The following is a 20,413-nucleotide window of genomic DNA, read 5'->3' as shown; positions in this document are numbered from 1 at the left end:
GAATTATATAAGCCATCAAATAATATTGATAAAAAAATTTGCCAACTGAATCAAAATTTTCCTGTCATAATTTAGTCAACAATCACAAAGAAGTTTACAAAATGTTATGCACATTCAGCATGATTTGACTTCCACAGGGCACTTTAAGATATATCGAATTTTAACAGAAATAAACAGGAATTTCAAATGCAAAAGAATCTGATAATTTAGTTTTCACCAGTAAGTGCTTACAGTACCATTCCTTATCATAATAGTAAATTATTGTCAATTCAGAAATTATTGCACTGTTTTTGTTGTTACAAAAAAGGAGAAAGGTTTATAATCGCTAGAACTCAAACTCAAATTTTCAAATTTTTGTATGAATTTAACAGGATTTTTCTCAATATCTAAAAAATAAAATCCCACTTTAGTCAAAAATGACAAAACTGCAATAATAAATGCATGCAATTAATTTGGAATTTACAGTTCCTTATCAAGTATTGAAAAATAAACATTGACAAAAGCCTTTGGGTTTATACATATAAAAAAGAAGATGTGGTATGATTGCCAATGAGACAACTCTCCACAAGAGACCAAAATAACACAGAAATTAACAACTATAGTCACTGTACAGCCTTCAACAATTAGCAAAGGATGAAATTTGAAAAAAAGGCAGGATTTTGAGTATAAAAAAAGGCAGGATGAGTACCTTGGCAAAAAAAAAAACCAGGATGACAATTGTTGTAAAAAAGTCAGGATAAGCTAAGAAAAAAAAAGGCAGGACCGAATAGACTGAAAAATATAAAGGCAGGACAGGGATTACAAAAAAAAAAAAGGCAGGACACAATTTTTTATCCGAGCCAACCCCCCCCCCCTAAAATTCAAATGGTAGCTCCCTCAGTACAGAAGAATGAAAGCAAATGGCCCATATTTACGACATATCAATTAACGAACAACAAATATGACAGACATGAACCAATAATGTCCAAAAAAAACCTAAGATATAAACAGATTATTAGTAAAATTTCAACAAATAATGAATAATAACCATGCTAACTTAAGTTTTCTTGGAGTGATTTAGGTACTTATTAATATCAGCAATATCTCAGACAAGTGGATTTTTTAAAGTGCAAGCAGGGGACATTGCTTCTGTGTTATTTTGCTATTTTGGAAATAGCATTGGTTTTGCTCCTAAGCCTCCATTTTGCTAAGATATCAATTTATAAAATATTTAAAGAAAAACAATATTTTTTAGTTATTGACCTGGGACAATGTGCAATGGGGGTAACATTGATTCTCTCATTTTAAGGCAAGAATCCTTCACACCGAACAAAAAGCTATAATGGGTCCCAAAATTACTAGTGTAAAACCATTCAAACGGGAAAACCAATGGTCTAATCTATATAAAAAAAACGAGAAAAGAGAAACACTCATAAATTACATAAACAAACGGCAACTACTGTACGACAGATTCCTGGCTTAGGACAGTAGGACAGGTGCAAACATTTGCAGCAAGATTAAACTTTTTAATGATACCAAACCTTCTCCCTTTTTCTGAAACAATAGCATAACATCACAACAAAGAAAACCCCACGATTAAATATCAATTGGAAGGCTTACCTCGATCAAAAAAAGTAACTTAACACACTATGAACAAATAAATTTGATCTGCGATACCTGAATGCACATAGACAGTTAACAAAAATATTAATTCGTATAATGGTATCACCCTTGCAGACACTTAGTTTCTCGACAATAACCTTAGTTTTAGTGAATGGATCTCTGTAAAATCTAAACACAAAGTTTGAAACCAAAAAAGGATGGTTGGTATTGATTTTGGGGGTTACATATATAGTTCTAACAGTTTTAGGAATTAAGGGGATAAAAAGGGGTCCAAATAATATTTTTTCTAGTTATCCAGACAACAACTTTTGTGTAAGTGAATGGATTTTAAGAAATTATACCACAAAGTTCCATAGCAAAAAAGGAAGGTTGGGATTGATTTTCTGGGTATTATGGTCCAAACTGTTTAGGAAATAGTGGCTAAAAAGGGGCCAAAAAGATGAAAAACAATACTTTTATAAAGCTTTATATAAATTGCTTATTTCTTGGCCAATTTCAATGGGGTTTTATTCTTGAATGCTTTGATATACTGAATCGAACCATGTATTTAGATTTTTGGCCCTTTATCAAATTGGTCCACATTGAGGTCAAGAGGGTCCAACATTAAATTTTGTTTGAATTCATCAAAAGTTGAATTATGGGGGTTCTTTGATATGCCGAATCTAACTGTGTATTTTGATTTTTAATTTTGGGTCTCGTTTTCAAATAATTTGGTCTACACAATTGTCCAAAGGGTCCAAAGATTTCAAAGTGTACCAAAATTCTAAAAAAACATTATAATTCAATTTTTTTTCCAGATTCAGAATGTGACTTCCCACTCAGACATTTCCCAGACCACAACCTCTAATTAGGAAGAAGAAAACATGGCCACAAGAGATATTTTCAATGCTGCACTGAATAAAAATGCTTTCCAGAAATTTTCCAGCACCAAATTCACAGCTACAGTTGCCATGGACTAGCCTCTCAAAAAGTTCATCCTCATAGTATACCAAAACTATTTCAGAAGCTATCCAGCTGATTGCACAGTATGTTGCACCAGGTCAAGAAAATAATCTTTTGAAGGATGTGTGCAAGAAGTGGATATCATTTAAAGAAGACAAAACTGACACAATGACTGAGGCATTGATTGCATCCTATCAACAGCCGAACAACAGATTAAGTCAGATGCAAATTTTATCCCTATTTGCAAATAAGCATACAAAGGAAAGATTAATGGAACTGGTACCACGACAGAGTGTTTTTAAAATTGATGCTGCCCGAAGACATGCAACACTAACATTTCCAGGACAATTAATAAATCCACCAAAGGTCTACCGTTCCAGATTGAGCATGCCAAGAGTAATGCATTTCATTGAATTTATTTTTTGCCCCACTTGCCATCAGGCTGTTGGTTATGGATCCAAGACCTTACCATTGTAAACTGAAAACATTTTTACATAAAGGCACTGGGGAGTATAATATTTAACCTGTTAATGGGCCAATGCTACATTATTAAGGGAAAAACAAAAACTTGTAATAAAATTTTGGAGTCACTTATGTTTTTCATGTTAAAAAAATCATACTTTCTGTAGATGAGGGGCAAGTGATATCAGATAGACATGTACGGTAGTTGTTAATTAATGTATTTTTTTTATATAGAAAACAGCTTTTCTGCTACAGTAAAAAAAGTTAGCTATAAATTTAAGCAAGGAAAAACTAACTATTCATGATTTTTTTCAGATGTTGAAACAAAGGGGTTACTTTATTTCTGAAACTTGTTTATTTGTTCTATTTAACCTCCATATGATAAGTTATCTTCCTTTTTGATAGAACTGTTCTAAAATCTGTAAATACATTATCACAATAGGTTTGTATTAGAATCTTATCATATCAACCTTTTTATGTTCTATTTAAAATTCAGCAATATTTGATAAAGTACTATCACAGAAAATAATTTGTTTTTAACAGGCAAAAAATGGTGTTTAGCCACCCTCTCCCCTACCATCTTTAAGCAACCAAACTTCATTTTCTAAAAACTGTATGTTTATTATTTCTATGTAGTCTGCTTTTTATTAATTTTCATGTAGACCCAATTTAAATATCTGGTAAAATTATTATTTTGCAAAAAGTGTGTCATTTATTTATTTTGCCTTTGCTCAAATTTGTTGCCAACCAATAACACCATGATTTTTAATTGTCCATACCCACCAAGATATTTTAAAAGAATTATTTTATTTAATTTAATCTCTTGTATAATCTGAGTAAAACCCCACTTCCAGTGTCCATTTTTGATAAGTCACGGTTTGCTTTATTGAATCTGGAATTTTATCAATTTTTCAGGTTTAAAAAAAAAGGGGGGATAGTAGATAGGAAATATTTTTTTTAATATTCAAATGCAAAGCAAAACCTGTTATATGGTAGCAAGTAAGACTTGAATTATTGTAAAAAAAGCAAAAAGAAAGAAATAAAAGTGTTATCTTAGTATATACAATACTATGAACTTTGGCATTTTTTAGAAAATAGGAAATTTGGAAAATTGCAAAATTTACAGAGTTATCTGCCCTTGGGTAACTTCAATTTTTTAAAATGGCAGATACGGCTATGAAAAGGTCTTTGTATTATGTTTTACAATTAATGCCACTTTCGTTGATGATTTGTTTATAAATATATTAAATATTGTTTCAAAATATGCTTATTTTGTGTATTTTCTATTGGTTTTCATACGAAAATTTCCAAATTACAGGTGGCGCCCCCTACGGCCAAGATTTATAAATCAGATCAAAACATTATATTTATTTACAGTAGTTATGGTAAGGTTTACCTACAAACAATATTTCATAAAGATTGGCAAATATTGATTCCGGACTATTTTGCATGGTTTTCTCATGGACAGGCTCTTAAGTAAAACGAAATTCATTTGTTAAAGATTTTTATCACGGGTAATTTTTTTGCGTTTTGTTGTATGGGAGGTTAAATTAATATCACAAAAATACAGATTCTTACAATTGAAAATACAATCAAACACTAAGAAAGGTCGTATAATTTAGATTGATAGTATATACTAATAATTACCACTTGAAAAGAAAATATTCATTCTTGGGAAAAGGTCTTACTGAAATCATAGGAAAGTTAAAATCTGACTTTCTCATTCGATCATAGCATAAATTGTTTATTAATACGTAATACCGGTATAGTTGAATGCAATATATGAATGGCACAACAGTAAAATTAAATTGAATTGTGTTTATTTCTTCACATATCATGCATTGTTATTAACGACGGTAATTTTTATAACTTTCTATTAATTCATTGATCTCGTTTATTATATTACCATATTTATCAACTAATATAGATATAGGAAGATGTGATGTTAGTGCCAATGAGACAACTCTCCATCCGAATAACAATTTTAAAAAAGTATGTTCTCTTCATCATTGTTTTTGTGACAATTTCTAAACAAAGCATTCTATGGAATCTTAGTATCTTCAGTAAAATTCACATTTTTCATATGTTGAATAAACTAATATCTTGCTGTACATTATGCAATTTTTAAAAAGATAATAGTTTCGTTTCTGCAGCTATGGGTCTGGTTCTTCCCTTTTTTATTTCTTCTAATTTAACTTCCATTTAACTCATGAATTAGAAGTTTAATTTGAAAAGGTTTACATGTGTGTATCTTGCATTTTCTATGAAAAATAAAAATAAAAAACAAAACGAATTCCGAGAAAAATTCAAAACAGAAACATGAGGAAGTCCCTTATCAAATGGCAAAATCAAAAGCTCAAACACATCTAGTAAAAGGACTACAAATGTCATATTCCTTACCTGGTACAGGCATGTTCTTCTGTAAAAAATGGTGGATTACACCTTGTTTTATAATTCAATAATCCTCTCATTTGTATGACAGCCGTATTTCTAGTTCGTTTATTGTTTGTCATAAATCAGGCCGTTGGATTTCTCGTTTGAATTATTTCATATTGTCTTAGCCCGTTAATGCTAATAATAGTACATGTGTATATGTTCCCTTCACTGTTGAAGACCATGTAGTTGCCAACAGTTGTTAACTTCGCCATCCTTTGAAATTAGGTTGATTGTTATTTCAGTGGAAATTATACCATACTCCTATTTTTCGTTATTTTCGTTATATAGAAAGAGAATTAGAATGGGTATGCTATACTAAGAATTTTTATACCTTATGTGCCCTGAATATTTTTTAAAATATTGTTTTTAGTGGGATTTGAAAACCAATCATCGCGATAGGCACGTTGGCAACTTTGTCATACCATGTTTGTTAAATTTACTCCTTCAGGTTCTTTTTTCTTTCTGATTTATTTTGAGCATTCCTAATTGCACACATGATCTGTGTCTAATTAGCTCACAACAATTTTGAATCTTAAACAAAGTAGTGTTTATTGAATATTTGGAAGCAATCTTCCTCTAAAAAGATTAAAGAAAAGACATGCTTAATTACTAACACTTAATATTTTTGATTGATGCAATAAGAACATATTTGCATGTACTTTGCTTTAGAACATTTTTAACTGGAATTGATCGCAATTTTCCGAACTTAAACGGCAGTACCATAATTTTCACGTTCCGTGTTCTCAAATATTCAAAATAAGTTTCGGAATAATATTTTGTGTATTTTATTACTTGAGACCAAAGAAGACCTTATATATGAAGTGTATCACTCGGTGCATTCATATTTTGATCTTAGGTAAATAATCAACAACAATGTTTTGCAATGGTATGCATATTTGTCATATATTAACAAATATGTTTACTGAGGGAGGGGCGAAGGATATCTGAGAAAAATTCAAACTCATAGATCAAAATAAATCACAGGAACGCCATGGCTAAAAAACAAACAGACAAATAACAGTGCACAAGACAAAACATAGAAAACTAAAGACTTAGCAACATGATCCCAACCAAACAATTGAGCTGATCTAAGGTGCACTGGAAAGGTTAGCAGATCCTGCTCAAAATGTGGCACCTGTCGTGTTGCTCGTGTTATTAATAACCTGGTAAACAGTCTTATTCTGTAGGTCACATTTGTGAAAAGGGAACGATATTGTAGCTTTGACATTAGAAACATATCCGATATCATCTATGAAACGGATATTCCGTAACGGTCAAACGTTCAAAACGGTAACATGAATGCTTACTTTTCCAGCTGCTCAGTCTTGTAATTTTCCAAAGGAATTAACGCTTGAAAATGGTGGTTCCCCAGCTACTGATTCTGGACTTCGGACTCTTATATTCAGTAATACTAATCCGGCATTTCACCTAAAATTCATAAGTGGTGGTGTTACCGTTAAAGATACAACTATATCAGACTTCATCTGTCAACAGCAAGATAAAGACTTCTATCTTCTAAAGTATGTTAATTTAATTTCATTAACAGCAATAATTTTCATTTTTAATCTTATTCCAAGGTGAAAAGTTTAATCAATCTCATCACAAATATTTTTTACAAACTATTATAGTTTATATTGACTTTATTTCCATCTTTATTAATGATCTTGACCATGCCAGGTTTGCTATGTTTTTGATAATTGTTTTGGCAATACATAAATTATATTACAGTTACATAAATTATTATATATGGCTTAAAATACCTTCAAGAATTAAGGGCTGGTTGCTATTTGAGCTTCTGCGTGACTGCATGGTTATGAAATTTAAATATTTGGGGTTTTTTTTTGACATTTTTGTTGTTTTTGAATGGGAAAGTATGGTTAACAGAAGCAAAAACTTCTCGTTCATTCATTTTGAACTTTTGACACTAGTACATAAATGCCCTCAAATACAAAGAACATTACCATATATCCGTAATTTTATGCTGTATCTTTTTGCAACTTGACTTAAAGCACACAGCTGTTCAAATCTAATTTACAGTTATCTGCTTCAGAAAATAAATCTGGTTATAAAACAACTCAAGACAAAACTAGATTCATTCATTTATATATAAAACTATTAGTATTTGATAAAAGTAACAAATAAATGCAGTGTAAATCGGGGTTAAAAAGTCAAAAATCGATTAGGAGAAAACAAATTCAGATAACAAACTGAAACCAAGGGAAATACGTCAACTATAAGAGGAAAAATACGAAACAACGGACCTGTAGAGCTACAAAATAAACGACAATGCAACATACATAGAAAAGAACTATTAGATAGAAACTGCCATATTCCTGAATTGGTACGGGACATTTGAAGAAAAATGGTGGGTCGAGCCTGGTTTTAATACACTTTAAATACTTTATTAATAATCTAAAAAAAAGTCTCAATATACATGAACGTTAATTTGTAGGTCACAAACAACTTTACCGGGTGAAGGAGAAGGCGAAGATGAGTTTGTTTACCTTTGTATTAAGCTGTTTCAAGATGATAGTGCAAATGTTTTTGCCAGTTACTTTGGGCCAGAAAAAGGTAGTTCAAATTAGTAAAGAGGAAAATACTTATGCTATTTTCGTATGTCACGTGCACATATTGTGTTCGAATGAAATCAATATGAATCCCAAATAAAAATGACCTTTTTTTTTCTCCTAACACTAATTTACCAACACATTCGTCAATGGGTTATTTCTTGGACTTTTTCAATGTTGTTTTTTTTGTCAAATAATAGTTGTAATCACTTACTGTTAGTAGATTTATCAAATGTCAATTTAGTTCTTATTGAAATTAATTAGTTATGTGTGAATAGGAAGTTAAGTTGTTTTTTTATACTTTTTATTAACCAAGATGGATGATTTTTAAACATATGAACATATAATTGGGATTTTGCTTTGGTGATCTAATTGGGAAATAAGCGAAATTGACAATTTTGGTTTCATGGTTACTCCCGTATTTCCATGCAGAATAGACATAAATTATGAAATCAAACATGCAGCACAACAATGTGTTTTGCAAGCAAATGTTCCAATAAACTTGTTTGCTTAATTTCAGATTATTTCGAAAGACAGTAGATTCTTTAAAATCAAAAGTGTGCATGTACTAGAATCTATAAGTGATCAAGTACTTTTGGATAGTGACTTGATTATGAACAGTACATTACAATAAGCAGTAAAAAACAATTAGAATTAAATTTTCGCTGGATTGACAGAAACATCTTTTTCTTTACATTAATAAGATACTAAGCAGTTGCTTGCTTAAAAAGAGTTTCACTGAATGTATTGATTGACTTTTTTCGATTTCGAGACATAATTTTATATGAAATGGGCATTGTTTTTGAAAAAAAATGTATGCATATGTATCGTTAAAGTGGTTTCCTCAAATTTGACGTATGGCGTACTTAATTATAATCCTGGTACCTTTGACAACTTTTGACAATGAACATTGTGAAATTCTTCAAAATTGTGGCATACATATGACATATGTTTTTATTACACTCGTTTCATTAGTTACTGCTGTTTACCTGCTTTATATTATTAAATCGCTGACTAGTCTGATGAGTGTGTGCTTATATCCAAATTTCCAATTCGTTATATATTTGTTTTCATTATAAACTGATTATTTTCATGTAACTGGTAATTCCTTTATTATTATTTAGCTTTATTATTATTTATCCAACGCTTACCAGCGTAATTTTTTATCGCACAAATACGGATTGAAATTCAAAAAAATTCTAACAAAATGAGGAACAATTTTACCAAGATCTGAAGACTTAAATCAACCTGTATATTTCAATTCTCAAAGTAGGGACTTTCCTTGGAGCTGATTAAAACTGGATGGTGTTTTTTGGTGTATTTGCGTAACTTGTTTAACAAAAATCTTAAAATTATGTCCGATACGTTTCGCAAAATAAAGCAAATTCGAACAATTTCTTTGCAATTGTTTTATGACAACATTCCAGGACGTCTTAAAAATCGATTGTATGTGTCCGTCTTATGCAATTATGAGATGGATTTCACCTTTTAACATATGATTTTGTTATTCTAGCAATGGTAGGAACCTCGTCAAAAGATGCTGATGATGAAGGTTAATTTTATTTAATAAAAGTTACTACACTCGTATAAAAACAGTACATCTTTACCCCGAATATATCTGTTTGCCTTTGTGATATGATGGTATTTAGTACTAATTTATATTTATATGTAGTGTTAAGGAGCTAATCGAAGAATTCAAATATAGAAAAAATATTAAACGAATGACCGAACAACACATGAATTCTTGAACGCGCGTAACGTTGCTCGGTCATGAATTCAATATTTTTCGATATTTAAATTCTTTAATTAGAGATGTTTTTTTATTACATTGACAATGAGACTTTTTTATGGAATAACAGTAGGAAAGTGTAAAGAAATATTTCTTTTCTACACCTTCGCAATTTGTTTTAATGCAACGTCATTAACAACGTCTTGCCAATAACTCTTGTTGTATGACGTCAGTGAAGTGAAATGACAGAGTTTATGTCACATGTGAAAAAATCGGTTTTATTCCAATTTAAAATTACTTTAATTCATTGCAACCAATATAATACTATGTATTATTACATTGTGTGTGTCTTTATATCTACAAAACATTTAAAACCAAATTTCCTGATATATACAAACACAACGTCACACATATACTGATATATTTTCATCCAACACAAATACAGATTCTAGTGCATTCTTTGTTTCTTAGTTTTGTTTTCGTTTTTATATTTTCTTTTCTTGCTCACTTGTTTTTTGTTGATCGATGTATTAGGTTGTGGTATTTCAATGTGTGTAATGATAACCTTTTAATATATAGCAATATTAGTAACGACAGCAGTAAATGCTGATTTTTGTGATGTCTGTAGACCTCATGTGATTGACGGTTCCGTTGTACCTAGCTCTTCTGACGTGTATTCAGTGATACGTAAGTCCATATTAAAAATATATTATAAAACAATTTATATATAGACAATAAAGAAAAGGTCTTTCTGTTCTCAATAATTATACAACTCAATACTTATTATTAACTTTTAGCATCTTGGCTATAACAGTTTATCATATCAACGCAGTTCTAATGCAATTAATGTATGATTAGGTTTCAAATGTATGTCATTGCATACTAGATGGCGTTAGAAACTTATCTGGGTATCCTTAGATGCTTTTACAGAAATAATACCACAAGTATCTATTCCCTGTTATGTGTATGCTATATTATACTTTCTAAACAATGTGTAGAATTTATGATTATTTTAAATCAAGAAATGTTTGGCATGAGTATAAAAGAGGGACAAAAGATACTAAAGGGACAGTCAAACTCATAAATCTAAAACAAACTGACAACGCCATGGCTAAAAATGAAAAAGACAAACAGAAAAACAATAGTACACATGACACAACATAGAAAACTAAAGAATAAACAACACGAACCCCAACAAAAACTAGGGCTGATCTCAGGTGCTCCGGAAGGGTAAGCAGATCCTGCTCCACATGCGGCACCCGTCGTGTTGCTTATGTGATTACAAATCCGGTAAATAGTCTAATGCGGTAGGTCAAATTCATGAAAGGGAAGGGGATTGTAGTTACGACGTAAGGAACATATCCGATATCATTTGTGAAACGGTTATTCCATAACGGTCAACCAACTCGTGATGGCGTCCGTAAAATTTACGAAGGGATGATTTCAACTTCACCATTTGGAACTCTTGGTTTAAAAGCTTCCTTGTGAGCAGTAACCCTTTATCAAGAAAATCATGATAAGAAATGCAAGCACGGGAATATCGTATCAATTGGGAGATGTATACCCTGTATGCAGGTGCTGCTGGAATGTTGCTACTAAGAAATGGAAAGTTCACAATTGGAAAGCTGAAATCATCTCTTTTGTCGTAAAGTTTTGTCTTCAACCGACCCTCATTGTCAATTTCTAGATGTAAGTCAAGATATGAAGCCGACTTAACTGTATCTGTAGTATCCTTTATCTCCAATTCGATGGGATAGATGCGTTCCACATAGTCACCAAATTTTGAATTGTTTAGTGAAAGAACGTCATCTATATAGCGGAAAGTAGAGTTTAAGGATATTGCTAACTTCTTATCTTTCTTCCTAAGAAGTTCCTGCATGAAGTCAGCCTCATAATAATAAAGAAACAAGTCAGCAAGTAGAGGGGTACAGTTTTTTCCCATTGGGATGCCGACAGTCTGTTGAAAAGCACGTCCTCCGAACGTAACAAATATGTTGTCAATCAAGAAATCAAGCATCTTGATAATATCGGTTTCAGAATTTTGTTTGTTTGAATCAGAGTGATTCTTTACAAAGTAGGATTTATCCCTCCCTGAGACAAGATACTTGTTTCTACGTTGGCCATTCTTTTTTATGAAGCAAAGTAATACAAACTCTTTTAATTTGTCTTTTAGTTTGGAATGTGGAATACTTTTGTAAAGAGTAAAAAAGTCAAATGTTTTAATACTGTTACAAGATGAAAGAGAGTTAGATTGTATGTACTCTAAAAGATCTTTGGAATTTTTAAGTATCCACATCTGATTCACGCCACCTCTAGAATAGGCAGTTTCACAATAACTTTGAAGCCCGTCTTTGATTGCTGATAAAATAGATGTTAATAATTTAGAAAGGGGTTTCGTGCAGCACTTGGAAGACCCAGCAATATACCGTTGTTTGTAAGGACACTTATGTAGTTTAGGTATCCAATACAGTGATGAAAGATCCAGTTTTTCATCTTTGGTTGAAATACCAAAGGAACAAAGAACAGACCTATGATTATCCAGGATTTCCTCTTTGGTAAGTGTAGTGAGGGTATATGTTGAGTTTCCAAGTGAATTGTCTATACCTAATTCGTTTATCAAGCAATTAATGTAATGACTTTTACAGACAAAAACGATGTTATTTGGGGCTTTGTCTGCGGGGATATATATAAATGTATCGTGACCAATACTTCAGACAACATCTCACATATATTTTCATTCATACAATTTAATAGCTATCACTGAAAATTAACTTATCAAATGCTTACCTCTTTTTTCCCTGTTTACAACCTTTAGTAACCATGTAATCTAAAGTTTCCCAAATAGTTTATGAAAAACACCAAATGAAGAATAAAAATGTTGCATTAAATTTGCCCAGATATATGTTTATGACTAATAAATACTTGTTTCTGCAATGAAATACGGGGTTAATTACCTAAAACTACCAAGCTCAAGATAACATGGTTTATATCTTTTACATGTGACGTACCATGCAGTAATATTACACCTACATAGCTATAGATATCCATGTAGTTTGGGTTCTATTTATTTTATGTCGTTACATTTATTGACTCCTCTTCACAAATGAAAAACGGAAACTGAATATTTACAGTGCATGATATCTGATTTAAGACAATGACATTGCATGTAATGATTTTCAAATAAGAACAAACATGAACGTAGAATAGAATAAAATACATGTATCTTCAGAAGACCAATCAGCATATAAATGATTATAAAAAAAGGAGGAGGGCAAAATAAAAGGAATAAGGTAACTGTCTTGTCATAGAATGTACCATTCAAAACGTATGTTACATTAAACCGTATAGGAAAAGTATATATTCTTGAATGCTATTTAGCTTACATTTAGTGAATGTTTTCTCCATATAAACGGCAAGGTTTAAATAATCCAAATCAATTGTAGACATCGAATTATGTTGAAATAAAGTTTTTATATATTTTAGCACAGACCTTTAAAGATCCAGTGTGTAAGTACTCAAAAATGAATATGTGTTTTTACACTAGTTTTATTGTCTTAAACGACTTACATGGATGTTTGAGGTTTTAACTCTTAAAACGTGTCAACCCGCTACAACTGTTTGCACCTGTCCTAAGTACAGGGGAGGTCGTTTGTTAATGTAGTCCATATGTGTTTATCGTTTCCGTTTTAAGCTCCCCTGACCCAAAGGGTCAAGTTGGTCATTCTCGTGTCATTTGGCGTTTGTCGTCCGTCGTCTAGTGTATTGCATGCACAATATTCTACACATAGAAGTTTAAGAACATACATTTTTATTAGTTGTAAGTGGCTTTGAACTAGCTAACTGTTAGTACTTTCAGATCAGTAATTATTAAAATTGAGAAAGGAAATGGTGAATATGTCAAAGCGACAACCACCCGACCATAGAGCAAACAACAGACAATATTGTCTATTTGTGGTTAAGATATACAAGTACCCGGCAACGTCAACTCTTTGTTTGTGTTAGATGTATTTCTATTTGTATCCATATGATAAATAAACCCTTTTTCGGCTGATTTTTAAAGTTCGTTCTTCTGATGTACTCTTACACCACTGTAATGGTTGGGATCCCCCTAACATGTTTAACCTTGCCACATTCTATATTTATGTGCCTGTCCTAAGTTGGTAACCTGTAGTTCAGTGGCTGCTGTCGTTTGTTGATATGTTACATATTTGTTTTCGTTAATTTTTACACATAAATTTAGCGTTACTTTTCTCGTTTGAATTGTTTTACATTTGTAATTTCGAAGTCTTTTATAACGGACTATACGGTATGGACATTTCTCATTGTTGAAGGTCGTACTGTGACCTACAGTTGTTAATTTTTGTGTCGTTTGGTCCCTTGTTGAGAGTTGTCTCATTGGAAATTATACCACATCTTTATATGAATTGAAATTTCAAAACATTTTACACATATACGTGTAAAAGAGGGATGAATGATACCAAAGGGCCAGTCAACAGATATATGAAGATACGTAATGTTGCGAAAAGAAATTACCAAAAATAACATCATTATCAATTTGAACTTCGAAGATACAGATATAAATAAAATTGAGATATTACGGAGACTATAGTTTTTAAGGATAAATCATAGATATAGTGCATACAAACATACTAAAATTGAAAAACATACATCACACATTTCAGAAACGATAACGCGTACGGCATTGAAAACTAATGTTGCATTGAATCTATGAGTGTGTGATACTAGGGTTTATGTATAATTACATTATCATTATTTATATGCAAATATGTGATTATAAAATAACTAATACTGTGCACAAAATCATTACGATAACATTTCATTATATCACACCTAATAAGTGTACATTATGGAATATCATGAAAAGTTATTATATGCCAATCAAAAGCTACATGTACCCTAGGCAAAACTATTTTATTCTCAACAACTATTTTTTTCTGTTATATTTCAATAGTTCCAGATCCAGTTAATCTTGGTTGCAATGCCCCATCAATGTGCAGTTTGCCGAACGACGGAAATGTAATCCAATGCGTAACGTTGGAGGGATTTTGCAAGAAGCTGATAAATAGTTTAATCTATCGATATCAGTATCCAAGAGGATGGAGGAAACATAAGCTACGTTGTAGGAAAAATATCAAATTGGTCAGGTTGATACTAGCTACCTGCAGGAAGAATTAATCATAAACGCTTTGTTTACGCCAACGGAACTCTGGATTATTTTTTTTTAAGATATTGATTTATTTTTTATACAAAAAAGACACATATATGCTTTCAGCAGCAGTAACTGGTATCATCTTGTTCAATACAATCTGACTGTGACTCTTTTCTATATTTCACTGGTGTCCGAAACAATGACTTTCTTGAGTGTTTTTTGGAACATAACTATCTATATGTATGCTAGGTTTCTCTTGCAAATATTGTGTTATAAAGTATATTATTTATTTATATAGGTCGTAGCGGACCTATTTCTCTGCGATATAATAAAACAAATTTCCATATTTTGTTGAATATTTTTGTATAAATATACACATGATACAGTACGAATAAAATAGATATTTCCAAAGCAATCAACGTTGTTTTTAATTTATAATAAAATTGAGAATGAAAATGGGGAATGTGTCAAAGAGACAACAACCCAACCATAGCTAAATGAACAGCCAGCAGAAGGTCACCAACAGGTCTTCAATGTAACGAGAAATATCCGTACCCGGAGGCGTCCTTCAGCTGGCCCCTAAACAAATATATACTAGTTCAGTGATAATGAACGTCATACTAATTCCCAAATTGTACACAAGAAACTAAAATTGAAATAATACAAGACTAACAAAGGCCAGAGGCTCCTGACTTTGGACAGGCGCAAAACTACGGCGGGGTTAAACATGTTTATGAGATCTCAACCCTCCCCCTATACCTCTAGCCAATGTAGAAAAGTAAACGCATAGCAATACGCACATTTAAAATTCAATTCAAGAGAAGTCCGAGTCTGAGGTCAGAAGATGTAACCAAAGAAAATAAACAAAATGACAATTATACATTTACATAAATAACAACAGACTATTAGCAGTTAACTGACATGCCAGCTCCAGACTTCAATTAAACTGATTGAAAGATTATGATTTCGTCATATGAATATCAGGCACAATCGTTCTTGTTAGGGGTATACATGTTTTTATTTTTTCTGTTTGGCTTGTATTATATTTGTCTTCGGATTTATATAATCCGTTCATCGATTCCGACTCTTCAAATTCAAGATTCTATCCTAAATTGTGTTAAATGATATGGCCTTCCAAATACCGTTTCGATTATTTATTATCACTGAAGGATCAGTAACTGTCGAAAACAACATATGGTGTACCAAGTGTTGCACCTCATTCCGCAAGTTTGTTGTTTTTTCTTTGGTTTTAAATTAAAAGTAAGAATCCATTCTGTTATATCTGGTTATCCGTCTATTTAACAACCCCAATGGCAGTTGGTAAGCAGTATATTATGAGGCGTTCACACATTGCCGATTATGGTTCCCATTTGAGACATACAGCAATAAGACACAAAAAGTGAAAAAGTCGGATTAATATCCTCAATTATCTGGAATGTCATATCATTGTCAAAACTCAGTCGGATAGGTTCGGAAAAGATTTCGACTGATCGGGGACGGTCAGGAGAGGTCGACAAAGCACCCCGACAATAAGGTGCGGCCCGTCAAATTCGGGTTACTCAGCCAATTTTGTCTAGTTGGATGACAATCGTAACAATTTCCTGATAGATTCTGTTGTATCGGTTCAAAATCCTAACAATGTTCTGTGTTTTTTGGACGTTGTCATGTGGAATGGGCATAATCTGGTAAAATTTTGGCATTGCAGTTTTTCTGCCGATTGAGTCCAGATTGCATCAAGACAACATCTTCCGCGAACATTATTTGCCGAAAACGTTCCGAAACAGTCTGGTTATTAAACCAAAATTTTTGCAATGATACCCATGTCAGAGTCCTGACAATTACAGAACACAAAACGACTGAGTCATGACAAAGCCGTTCGTGCTGAGGTACATCGGGTTATGATTGGATTACGTTCCGACAGTACCTGATTATTCCGAATTTGGCGACAGTTTTCTAATGCCCGCGTCACACTGTCCCGATTTTTATATACGATGGACACTCGAATGCGATAATTATAAGTTCGTACGAAGTTGGTCTCGATCTCGTTAAAATACCTAAAAGTGACCGAAGCAAGTACGATGAATAACGAAGTCTATACGATGGTGCCGAAATTATATACGATAGCAAACGATGGACATACGAAGGTTAACCGAAGACGGGTATTTAGGCTTCATATCTCAGCCGAAGCCTACACGATGGATTACGAAGGCTACATGATGGATTACGATGATGGCGCGATGACCAGACGATGTCTAAAAGACGTGTACAGCTTACGCTGCATTTAAATTATATGCCGAAGGCATCACGCGTTTTAAATTGTTTGATCAATATTGAATATATATTATAATGTACATTTAATTTCTGGTTTAATCATAAGACAAAAAAGACCGTGGGCTTGAAGGGTTAAAAAGTTTATGTATCGAATATGCATATTCAATTTACCATTTTCTGCATGTGTCATATACAAATATAGTGTCTATATTTGTCTCCAATATGTTACATATGAGGGGACGCCACGCTCGGTATTGCCTTGTTTGAACTGTATTTAAATGTGTGCACTAGTCTCAATAATCACCCATAATTATGTTTACTAATCTATCTTAAAGGTAAGGTAAGGTAATGGGTTCGTTGATCCCTTTTATTCAAAAAGAGCTCTTTCCAGGAGAATTTCATAATAATATAGACAAAAGGAAGGATGTGAGGAAAGCAGCAAATGCGGCAAAATATGACCTATAGAAAACAAATTGGTTATGAAGTAAACATTCGTGTGACAACAACTCAGACGATACATAAAAAATCAGAATAATGAAGAAAACGTTGGTTCCCCTATATACGTGTACCTGCAGTGTTGGTGTACGAGGCGCGTTTATGATTTTCATTATGTTACTTGATATAAAAAATTGACAAAAAATAATATCTTACATGAAAAGTAAATCCTTATCCTGTAATAGCTTTTGTTATACCACTGTCCCAGGTTAGGGGAGGGTTGGGATCCCGCTAACATGTTTAACCCCGCCACATTATTTATGTATGTGCCTGTCCTAAGTCAGGAGCCTGTAAATCAGTGGTTGTCGTTTGTTTATGTGTTGCATATTTGTTTTTCGTTCATATTTTTACATAAATAAGGCCGTTAGTTTTCTCGTTTCAATTGTTTTACATTGTCTTATCGGGGCCTTTTATAGCTGACTATGCGGTATTTGCTTTGTTCATTGTTGAAGGCCGTACGGTGACCTATAGTTGTTAATGTTTGTGTCATTTTGGTCTTTTGTGGATAGTTGTCTCATTGGCACTTATACCATATCTTCTTTTTTATTTTTTTAATCTTCTTGTTCCATTTGAATAAATAGAAACAACGCTGTCGCCTTTATTGTTCTCATCGAATTATATGATATGAGCTTCATGTTTTGTGAACGTCTTCCTTAACTGCCGTATTAGACTGACCAGTGCATATCGCGCATGGCACTTTAAATGTACTTTAGCGCGAAAATTAACTTGCATTTAGCTTGATTTATTGCCGTCGTAGTTCCATCTTGTCGCCTCCGTACTTTTATTCGATGGCAACACGACGGGATTACGAGGTCTTCACGAAGTCGTGTTGCCATCGTAAGACATTCGGGTAGCTTGGTGATTCATTCGTGTAGACATCGTAATGTCAAAACTGCCCAATGGAAACGATGGAAACACGAATGCAATATGATGTTAAAGGATGCATTCCCGGAGACATTACGATGGTGAGGATGGTGATACGAACTCAGTACGAACCCTCAACATCGGATGCACCTTCGGGGATTTTTTAACATGTTAAAAAATTTCGAAGTTGTCCCCGAAGGCTAAAAGAAGTGGTCGATGGTTCTACGCGTACGGTGGTTAAAGATGGCACTACGAATAGCCCGATCTGGATACGATCAGTCCCGATTTTGAAAATTTCCATAATCGTGTTGCCATCGGCGTGAAAATCGGGACAGTGTGACGCGGGCATAATGCGGGGTTCACACATTGCCGATTATTGCTCCCGTTTGAGATCAGACCACATTACGACACGAAAAGTGAAAAAGTCGGATTAGTATCCTCAATAATCTGGAATGTCCTATCATTGTCTGAACGCAGTCGTTTTTGTTCGTAACAGATTCCTACGGGTCAGGAAGGTTCCAAATAGTTCGGCAAAAGCACCCCGACAGTTAGGTGCGTCCCGTAACATTCGGGGCAAATCAGCCGATTTTGTCTAGTCGGATTACTATCGTGGCTATGTCGTGACAGATTCTGCTGTATCGGATCGAATTCCGAACAATGTCTTTTGTATTCTGGACGGTGTCCTGTGGAACGGGAATGATCTGGAGTAATTTTTCAGAGCTGTTTTTCTGCCGATTGAGTCCAGATTGCATCCAGATCTTGTCGATTGCGAACCGTTTTTTGCCGAAACCGTTCCGAAACAGTCCCGTTATTAATACGAATTTTCGTCAATGATACCCACGTGTGAGTCCCGACAATTACAGAATACAATACGACTGAGACCAGTTTGCAATGCGATATAGCGGATCATGATAGGATTACGTTCCGACAGTACCTGATCATCCCGAATATGCCGACAGTTTTCGAACGGATAACTTCCGTCAGCGTCGGTTCACTGTCTGGTCACTGTCTGATCTTTGTCGGATTACATTCGGTAGAGTCGGGACGCAGTCGTGACAGACTCGGTCGAATTTTACCTGGCGAAAAATACAAATTGGATTAGATGCTGATTCAGAACGGGATTATCGGGACTAATTCGCTTAGAAACGGCTGAATATCGACGCTTCCTGAACACTATCTGATTGTTGTCGTGATCAAATTATTTTTTTTACAAATTTTAATTTAAGTTTGAATTTCCATCCACTATTCACAGGATCTTGATCAGACTTTTAATTTTTTTTAATCGGGAATGGTCCTGTCAAGGACGGTAGTAAAAATCGTGAATGTGTGACCCCAGCTTTACGGATACCTTTCGTCAGCGTCGGTTCACTGTCTGATCTCTGTCGGATTACATTCGGTAGAATCTGGACGCTATCGGGACAGATTCTGTCGTGTTTTACGATACGAAAGATTCAAATCGGATTGAGAATGGGCTTATCGGGACAAAATTGCTTGGAAACGGTTAAATATCAATGATTCCCGAACAATATCTCATTTTTGTTGTGAGTAAATATTTTTTTTTTACAAATCCGTTCTTCACACAGTGCCGATTATTCTTTCTGTTTGAGAACAGACAGCGCTAAGGCAACAACCATTTTCTTATCTAGGGGAGGGGGCTGAGATTTTTATTTTTTTTCGAAACCTTCCTCCGATATATTTTTTTTTCTTCTGTCAGAGAATGAAAGGCAATAAAAAATTTCCAGTAATGAGAAACAGAAATACATTTTTTTCTTCACCAAACCATAAAATTAACATAAAATTCAATTTAATTTTCGAATTGATGTAAAATGTAAAGTGCATGGCTCTGTCTATATTCTGGCATTGGCTGTTGTCTAT

This window comes from Mytilus trossulus, chromosome 14 (assembly GCF_036588685.1).
Source record: "Mytilus trossulus isolate FHL-02 chromosome 14, PNRI_Mtr1.1.1.hap1, whole genome shotgun sequence".
In the NCBI taxonomy this organism is placed as follows: domain Eukaryota; kingdom Metazoa; phylum Mollusca; class Bivalvia; order Mytilida; family Mytilidae; genus Mytilus; species Mytilus trossulus.
The sequence above is the reverse complement of the archived record's forward strand: the minus strand, read 5'-3'. Positions refer to the sequence as shown.